Source organism: Balaenoptera acutorostrata, chromosome 19 (assembly GCF_949987535.1).
Source record: "Balaenoptera acutorostrata chromosome 19, mBalAcu1.1, whole genome shotgun sequence".
Taxonomy (NCBI): Eukaryota; Metazoa; Chordata; class Mammalia; order Artiodactyla; family Balaenopteridae; genus Balaenoptera; species Balaenoptera acutorostrata.
Window position 1 is genome coordinate 31,962,997 of NC_080082.1, and position 9,089 is coordinate 31,972,085.

Below are 9,089 nucleotides of genomic sequence, written 5' to 3' on the forward strand. Positions count from 1 at the left end.
TCAGATGTTGGGAGAATTGTCTAAAGACTAGCTTCTGGTTCTGTATATCTCACACTTTGTTAAATTCTTCACAGAGTTCCAGACCTGGACTCCATAGGACATATTCATATTCCCATTGGACCTCCAGCCATGCATCTTTGGGTCACAGTTCTGGGTGGTGAGCTGCAGGAACCATTCCTACACAGGGACAGCTAGTCATGAAAGTGACTGTGATTCACATAAATATATCTCAGTAACCCCCATCTAAGTGTATCCCCAAGATAATTTCCTCTTATCCAGCTCCTCCAAATACCTGCAGCCTCTCTAAAGACCCAGCACAGAGGGAAATGCAATGGACAAGTCAGAATGGAAAGAGACAATAGTCTTAACTGATTGTGGCTAAAATATCTTACTTTTTCATGTTATACCAAAACCTATGACTTTCTGAGTACATTAACTTCAGTAAGTTTGACTCTGCCCTTGACTGCCTCTCTGATCTCACCTCCCACAACTTTCCTCCCCCATCATTCGTTCTCTTCCAGGCACATTGACCTGCTTCTTGCTCCTCAAGTATGCCAGGAGCTCTCTGCCTCAGGGCCTTTGCACTTGCTGTTCGTTCTGCCTTGAACACTTTTCTCAGATATCCACACTTGGCTTACATCCTCACTTCCTTCGGCTTTCTGCTCATATGCCAGCTTCTCACCATTCTATATAAAATAAGACTTCTAGGAAATGCAGAGTCCCCAAGTCTAATGAGATACCAAGGACAGACTCAAGGATTCCTAAGACCCCAGCATCTAAACAGGAGCATGTCAATTCCACCAGCTCCTTCAGTTAGTTTCAAGCTGACAGAAGATAACTTTTCTTGGGATGACACTGTAATCTATGCATGATTTTCAATAAATGTTTTCTAGATTGCCAATAAAAAATTAAAAATAAAAGAGCACTCCTACCCTCTGCACCTTACTTTATTTTTTCATGGTATCACCACCCCTGACATAAGCATATATTTACTCATTTGTCTATTGTATTGTCTCTTTTTTATTAGAATTTAAGGTCTAAGAGCAGGGATTTTTTTGTTGTTCACTACTGTGTCCCAGCACTTAGATTTGTCCCAAGTAATTGCTCAATAAATATTTATTGAATAAATGAAGTACAACTGGAAATCACTGAAGACTTTTACACAGGAGAAACGTGATGCTTTCCTGGGTCTGCCAAAAGAAATTAATCTCTCACTTACGTTTCTCCCCAAACATCTTTTTCTATAATATTCCTTGAATTATAATCACCCGTCAGTCTAGTTTTCTCTACTAGATTATAGAGGACAGGGAGTATGTCTGATTCATCAACAGACCTCTACCACATGTATTTCAGAATTAATGTTGGCAGAATTAAATGGAATCTACTTTGCACGAGAATTCTTGAACTGGCTGTGTTTGGTTTTCTCAACTAACTAGATTATAAGCTGAGGAGGGGAAATTTCCCTGGCCATTTATATCCTCTCAGCATCTCTTAGCAACCAATACATTGTGCTTCTTAAATAGGGTTCAACCTCTGTGTTTCTGCCTATATAATTTCTGTACTTAGTGTCTCCCAGGTCTCCATTATAATGGATTCCTAAGCAAAATTCCTGTATCTATTAGGATACTTTCAGTTTCTATTAATCAAAACCCAATTAAAAGCAGCTTAAACAAGTAAAAGTTGGCAAAAGGATTAGTGGTAGGTTGGCTTCAGGAATGTGCCTTAACTACATCTTTCAGCTCTGCCATTCCAGTTTGTCTCATGGTCACAAGATGGCTGCAGTGGTTCTGAGTATCACATTCTCAAACAGTGATATCCAGAGGCAGGAGAAGGAACTCTTCCTTCTCAGACATCTCTTAAATGAAAGGAAAACCTTCCCCTGGAGCTCTGCAAGGCATTTCCCTTCAATTCTCACTGGCTAGAATTGCAACACATGTCCTTGCCTAAACCAATTGGATTAGGGAAATGGAATTGTTTTGATTGGCTAATGTCAATGGAGATTCACTTCCCCTGGGATGGTGGAGGGGCTCTGTCTTCAGTGCAGGGCCACACAGAAGGTTGGTACTCTAACAGCCAGGAAGAAGGGGGAGAGGATGGAAGAATGGATTTGGGTTAGCACCAAGAGTGTCTGCCTCAGCTTCTACATGCTAGTCCCACAACCTGGCTTAGTTCAAAGCCCTGAAAAATTGGAGGTCTATAGATATCTCTTCCCACCCAAAAACTAGGGTCACGCTACTTTTCCAAATCAATCTCCTAAATAAAAAATGAACTGAACTAAACACCAAGCTTATGACTTATTTAGAAACAAACCCAGGGCAACTATCAATTAATTTGAATTAACACTGAGCATCGAGCAAGTTTCTTCATCTCTCTGTGCCTCAGTTTCCTCATCTCTGAGATGAGGATAGTAACGGTACCTAACTTATGGGGTTGATGTAAAGATTAAATCAATTATTATGCAGTCAATTCTCATTACTGGTAGATTCTGTATTTGCAAATTTGCCTACTCACTAAATTTATTTGTAACCTCAATGTCAGTACTTGTGGCAATTTTGTGGTCATTCACGGACACGCAGGAAGAAAATTTAAGTTGCTCAAAGTACATGTTCCCAGGAGAGGTTGGACAAGGCAACTCTGCCTTCTTGTTTCAGCTCTCATATTGTAAACAAGGGTTCTTTTCACGGTCTGTTTAGTCCCTTTTTTTTTTTTTTTTTAGCATTTTTGTTCTTTTTTAAAAAAATTAATTAATTTATTTATTTATGGCTGTGTTGGGTCTTCGTTTCCGTGCGAGGGCTTTCTCTAGTTGCGGCAAGCGGAGGCCACTCTTCATCGCGGTGCGCGGGCCTCTCACTATCACGGCCTCTCTTGTTGCGGAGCACAGGCTCCAGACGCGCTGGCTCAGTAATTGTGGCTCACGGGCCCAGTTGCTCCGCGGCATGTGGGATCTTCCCAGACCAGGGCTCGAACCCATGTCCTCTGCATTGGCAGGCAGACTCTCAATCACTGTGCCACTAGGGAAGCCCTGTTCTTTTTATTTGGTGATTTCACTGATTAAAATGGCCCTCAGGCATGGTGCTGAAGTCCAGTGTTCCTGAGCACGGGGAGACTGTGACGTCCTTTATGGAGAAATTACATGTGTTAGATAAGCTTCATTCAGCCATGAGCTACAGTGCGGCTGGCTGTGAGCTCAATGTAAATGATTGAACAATATATGTTAAATAAGGTGTTTTTAAACACAAACATACATAAAACAAGGTTTTATATCGATCAATGGACAAAAATGTGACCAGAGGCTCACAGGAAACTAACCCTGTATTTCCCCTAAGAGCCGTGGCTTGGAATTCATTAATTCAGTGTTTGTAGGGCCTTTATAGAACATGACTACCATGAATAACGAGGATCAACCATATTTAAATTGTTGAGGATAGCTTCTGTCATGTAGCAAAAACTATATAATTGTTAGTTTTAATGTTAACCAATATAATAATAATATTCTCTAAACTAGAGCAGGAATTCCCTGGCAGTCCAGTGGTTAGGACTCTGCGCTTTCACTGTCGAGGGCCTGGGTTTGATCCCTGGTTGGGGAATTAAGATCCCAAAAGCCATGTGCCATGGCCAAAAAACCATCAAACAAACAAACAAACCACCCGCCCCCCCAAAAAACCCTAGAACAATATTAGAACCTTAGAATATTCTCTGAAGTAAATGTGAACTGAGTCTATATTTCATTCCATTTAATTTATGTCCCTGTCAAGGTAAATAAATAAACACAAAACAACCACACACACAGCTGGCTCCACAGCCAGAGAGCTGGGAGCGGAAGGATTCAATGTCACTCAAAGCCCACAAGGGTGACGACAGCGAAGCCACAAGGGACTCGAGGCAAGAGGCATTAAACTTCAGAAGCTGCAGAATTCCAGTTCCATAGCATGACCACCCATGAAGGAGGGAGAGCACAGTCTCCACTAACAGGACCCCTTGGCTCAGGTCAGTATGTCCCAGCCCCAGCTGAGAACAGAGGAACTCAGGCCCCAGCATTTGCTGAAGGAGGGTTGCAGGGCTCGCTCCAGCCACATCTGAGAGCAGTATTTGTAGGCATTCAGAAGCATCCGCTCAATCTCATTCTTTTCCTTGAGAGTCTGGGTAGGGGGACTTGGAATTGAAGTTCTATTTGAATTTCGCCTTTATGAGTAATGGAAAGGGTAGAAGAAATTCCTAGCTGGGCTTTGGGGGAAAGGAGTGGATGATTCCATTACCTATACTCTTAGCTTTTAATATTACTGTGACACAACAGTTTCAAATCTATGTATAGAGCAGCCTATTCAAAGCCATTTAGAATATAGTGTAACAATGCCAAAATAATTTCAGTGTAAGTCTTTGATCTCCTCATTATAATGCCATTACCATACCATTATTAGCTAAGATTACAGTGACAAATCAATTTTAATTGAAGTCTTTGGAGATGCCATTTATAATGCTATTATCATGTGAATTTGCAATGGAAAAGTTACTTGAGTAAGCTTGTTGAAACAGAGCTATAATGCCACTATAATGGAAAATTTTGATGGCAAAATTATCCCAAGTCTATAGGGACTGGTGATTATCATATAAAAAATAGACCATGAAAAAGATGCCCCCCGAACCCCCAAGTAGTAAATCATGCTATGGATAGTATCTACGGATCAAAGAATATCTTTCTCATTGAATGAGTTCATAAAAATCATAGAATCCTGAAGCGGATAAAAGGCTCTCATTTTACAGATGAGAAACCAGACACAAAGGGAGGAGGTGTGACTTGCCCAAGGCCATGCAGTGAGTGCCAGACCCTGGACTTAACCCCAGGTTCTCTGACTCTTAAGTCTTCAGGTCTTTGACTCCTTGACAAAACTTCAGTGGCCCTGACTCTACAATGTCTTTTAAGAACAGGACTCCAGAAAAACAGACAGATGGTAAGATAAGCATCAGATCTAGCCTCTGGTTAGGCTAGAACCAGAGGAAAATTTCCAGATTGTGGTGGTGCTGTGAGATACTCATTTTGGTCTAGAAGATTCTTGTAGAATTTTCAATATATGGTGATTCCAGGACTCCCAGTGTCAGGAAGTTGGCCACACAGAGGTTGGGATTTCGTCCTGATTCCATGCTTTTCTATGAGAGAATGCTTCTTTCCTGGAAGAGAAATTTAAACTCTTCCAGCTTTGACTAGATGAAGACAGAAAGGAAAAAAGATCACATTGCACCAAGGAGTCGCTTCATTCAGGCAACAAAGGACTTGGTAAACATAAAAAATTAGACTAGTTGTTTGATCAAAGAGAGTGTTTAAATTAATCACCCTGGGAAGCCACTGCCTCAAATTCGCTTCTCGTTAGAGGGTCTTTCATTCCCAGAACATGTCTTGTGTTGATTCCCTTCTTACCTTAATTTGTCCAAAACATAGCCAGCCTCCTATCATTTGAAAAAGCTTCCTCTCTTCCTAGGTTATGGCATCTCTTTGCTCTCATTTGACCCCTTCTGCCCTGGCCCACTTTTTAGTGGAAGGGGCAAGACTGTGCAGAGGGAACTCTTTCTTTCCCCCATATCCAATCTCTTCCTTGGACTAGTCTACTGTGGGCCAGATGTTCTGGCCCATTTGCTCTGAAAGTGTTCATTCCTTACAGTGAGCAGCTAACATTTCTGGAGGGCTTGCATGTGCCTCGTACAGCGCTAATGACTTTATTTAGCAGATCTAGCAGTCATTATTACAACCTATGAACCTGGAGCTTTGTAGAGTCGTTTATCCAGGCTCACTCTTGCAGCTAGAAGATGACCTTGGTTTGTTGGATCCCGGAGCCTAAGCTCTTCACCACTTGGTGTCGCAGAGGCAGTTTAGCGTAGCATAGTGGCTGAGCGGACAGTCTCCAGAGCCACACAACTGCTTTTACATCTTGGCTGTGTCACTTACTAGCTCTGTTGCATTGAGCAAGTTACTTAACTTCCATGTGCCTCAGTTTCCTCATTGTGGACATGAGACTATAATAAGAACTTAGTTCAATGTGTTGTTGTATAATTATTATGTGTGCTGCACTTAGAATAGTGCCTGATGACCAGACACTGTTAAGTCTGTAAGTGACAGCTTTTTGCTGCTTTCCTTTTCAGTGACATGACTGGGTTTTCCAGATCCTGTCCATCCTGGGGAGTAAGGATGAGAGGGGAGACACAGTAAACTGGTGATTTTACACGAATGTGCTCTCCTAAGCCAAGCGTGGATGTATACATTTGACTCAAGTGGACAGTTTAGGGAGGAAAGCTGGACCTTAGGGAGGCACCTCGCTGTTTTTGGCCTGCAGATGCCAATCTTGAAGAGGCAGGATTTAAGAGGATGACATCAGTGACTATCCTCAAGCGGGATGAAAATCAGTTTCATAAAGTCAAGGCCAAAATGTTAGTGTGCATTACTGGCTGTGGGAAAAGTGGTATAGCTAATTATCCTTGGAGGAGTGGCAGTCGGTTAAGCTTTAGACAATCTCAATAAAATTCTTCAGGCCTCTGTCCAGCAGGCCACGGGCTGAACAATGGCTCAGGAATGTCAGAATTCTATGTTCTCATCCTTGCTCTGCTACGGATCTGTTCTGTGATCGTAGGCCCTTAATCCCCCCCATGCCTCTACTTCTCTCCTGCCAAATACCAGTGGTCTCCCTGGGTGATTTGGAAGGATAACCAATAAAAAGGATTAGAGACAAGAACCACCATCCAGATTGTTAATAAAAGTGGTATTTTGTACTCAATTATTTGCATCTAAACCCTTTATATTCTCAGTTTGGCATCCCCCATCCTCTTTTTTATTCTTGGACTTTTCTCCCCAGCCCCCATGGAGAAGCAAAACACGATATATATGGTACAGTATCTTGCAGTGAAATGACAATCTGGATGAAGGGGAATTGGCCGTGCTGTGACATTTCAAGCAGTTGCTGTCTGAGGGAGAAATTCACCTAAGGGATGCCTCCAGCCCAGCAAACAAAGAAGCAGTAGAGAAAATGCCACAGCAGCTCTGGGTCTCTCAATGTGACTTGAGTGTTGCTGTCTGTATTGGGCTGGCCAGTGCCTGAGCAAAGGTGATACAGAGATTCTGAATGCCAAGAAAAATAATAAAATTGCCAGTGTGTTGGAAATTCAAGTAAATCCAAGAGCATAAATAATGAACACAACACTGATTGAAATAAATGATGTACTTTGCTTTAGAAATGTTATTTGAATAACAGATATTGTACTTTGTCAGGCTACGGTTTCAAATGCATTCGATTATACATGTTCATGTTTCCCCCCCGCAAACAGTCTTTCAAATCAGTATAAATTGCTGTATGTAGCAGGCATGTCTTGATCTTTAGCTGCCATGACAACAGGATACAACAGAAATGCATTTTCATAACAATTGCAGGCAATGCTTAGTATCACTGTTACTTTGTGTCAGGGAATGGCTGGCTTTGGGAAGAAAACAGCACTGTTTGCTTTAACTTGAAAGCTTTAGTTGTAATAATTGAAAAAATAGGTAGAGAAATTGTTGTTTAGGGGAAAAGTAGGTAGATGGAGGTAAAGCCTGGCGTAGGGGGTGAGGAGAGAGAGTGACACAGAGAGAGCGAGATCTCTCTGCTTGGAAAGAGGTTACACCAGTGGGACCATAGTGTAAAGCTAACCTAGAAAGTATGTAATTGGGTAATCAGATCAGCAAATTGAGTCAAATGATATGATTTAAAGTGATATAATCAGTTTTCACAAACCAGGAGAAATATGAATGTGTTTCCTTTCCCTGTCCATTTGTTTTAACCTAAATCTTCTAAAATAGCCCAGAGAGAGCAAATCTGAGGAATTTTAGAAAAGAACATATTTTGGGGAGACAATATACATTAAAAAAAATTCCAGGCAAGCATGTGCTTCAGCAAAAAGGCAGTGGGAGGGCTTTTTTCTCCTAGTTCTCTGAAATCCATGATATCTCACAACTAGTGGTGAAATGGAGAAGGACCCCATGATCCTTGCCCGACCCCCTGCCCATGTCCTCAGCCTGCCTTTTGTCTGTAGAAAAACTTTCGCCAAAGAATAAGCTTAAATCAGAGAAGTGAGAAAATGCAGAAACAAAGGAAAACAGTCAAGTGAGACCAAATAATAATAGTTTAGCCATTAAGCAAAGTCAAGGACCTTTAGTTGCTCCTCAAGGGCTATAGATATTCTGAGCCATAGCCATTGAGCTGTCTTGTAGATGTGGAAACCCCCAAGAGGTGGAAGAAGTTAACTACATGATGACCAGACTGTTGCCATGACATAAGCTGTCACGATTCTGAGAACCGGCCTCAAAGAAATGGGAACAAACCAGCCCTGGAACTAAAGACTAACTGTACTTAAAGCAATCAAGATAATGCTGATCAGATCACTGCATGACCAATTTCAAGATGAATGTCAGAGCTGCCTGTGCTGTTTGTGCATGTACCCCCCCCCCCACCTCTGTCTATAAAAGCTCTTGTCCACTGATTGTCAGGGGGGGAAGTTGACCTTTGGTCTGCCCTCCCCCCCACCACCAGTTGCTGGCCTCTGAAACAAAGCAAAGCTTCCTTTCTACCAACTTGCCTCTTTATTGGCTTTTGAGCAGTGACCCGCACTTTTGGTAACAGTTTTGTGCCACCCAACATGAGGCTGCCCTCTCACGACATTTGGCTCCCCACGGTTTTCCAGAACAGAGCCGCTGGCCATGACGATGCACCAAGATGGTTGCGATGAGCCAGCTGGCCCCGAGAGGGAGGTGCGGGGGGACGTTCCGAGCAGCTGCCAAAACCATTTGTTTTGGGGATCCTCCCTGTTTCCCCCCTGCTCGGCACTGGCTGCCAACTGACGCTTTTCTTTGGTGGAATGGAAACATGCGTCTGGACGAGCTGACGAGCTCCAAGACCGAGTAAGTCCATCAGTGTGCACCCGGGCAAACTTCTCGTTTGAGCATGAAGTGCTATTTGGACATTTTACCAGTTGGTTCTGACGTGTGTCTGACGTCGAGGACCGTTTGTGTTGGGGAAATGTTCGTTTGGGACTCTTGTTATCGGTCATCCTCCGTATCGGATGACCTCCGTATC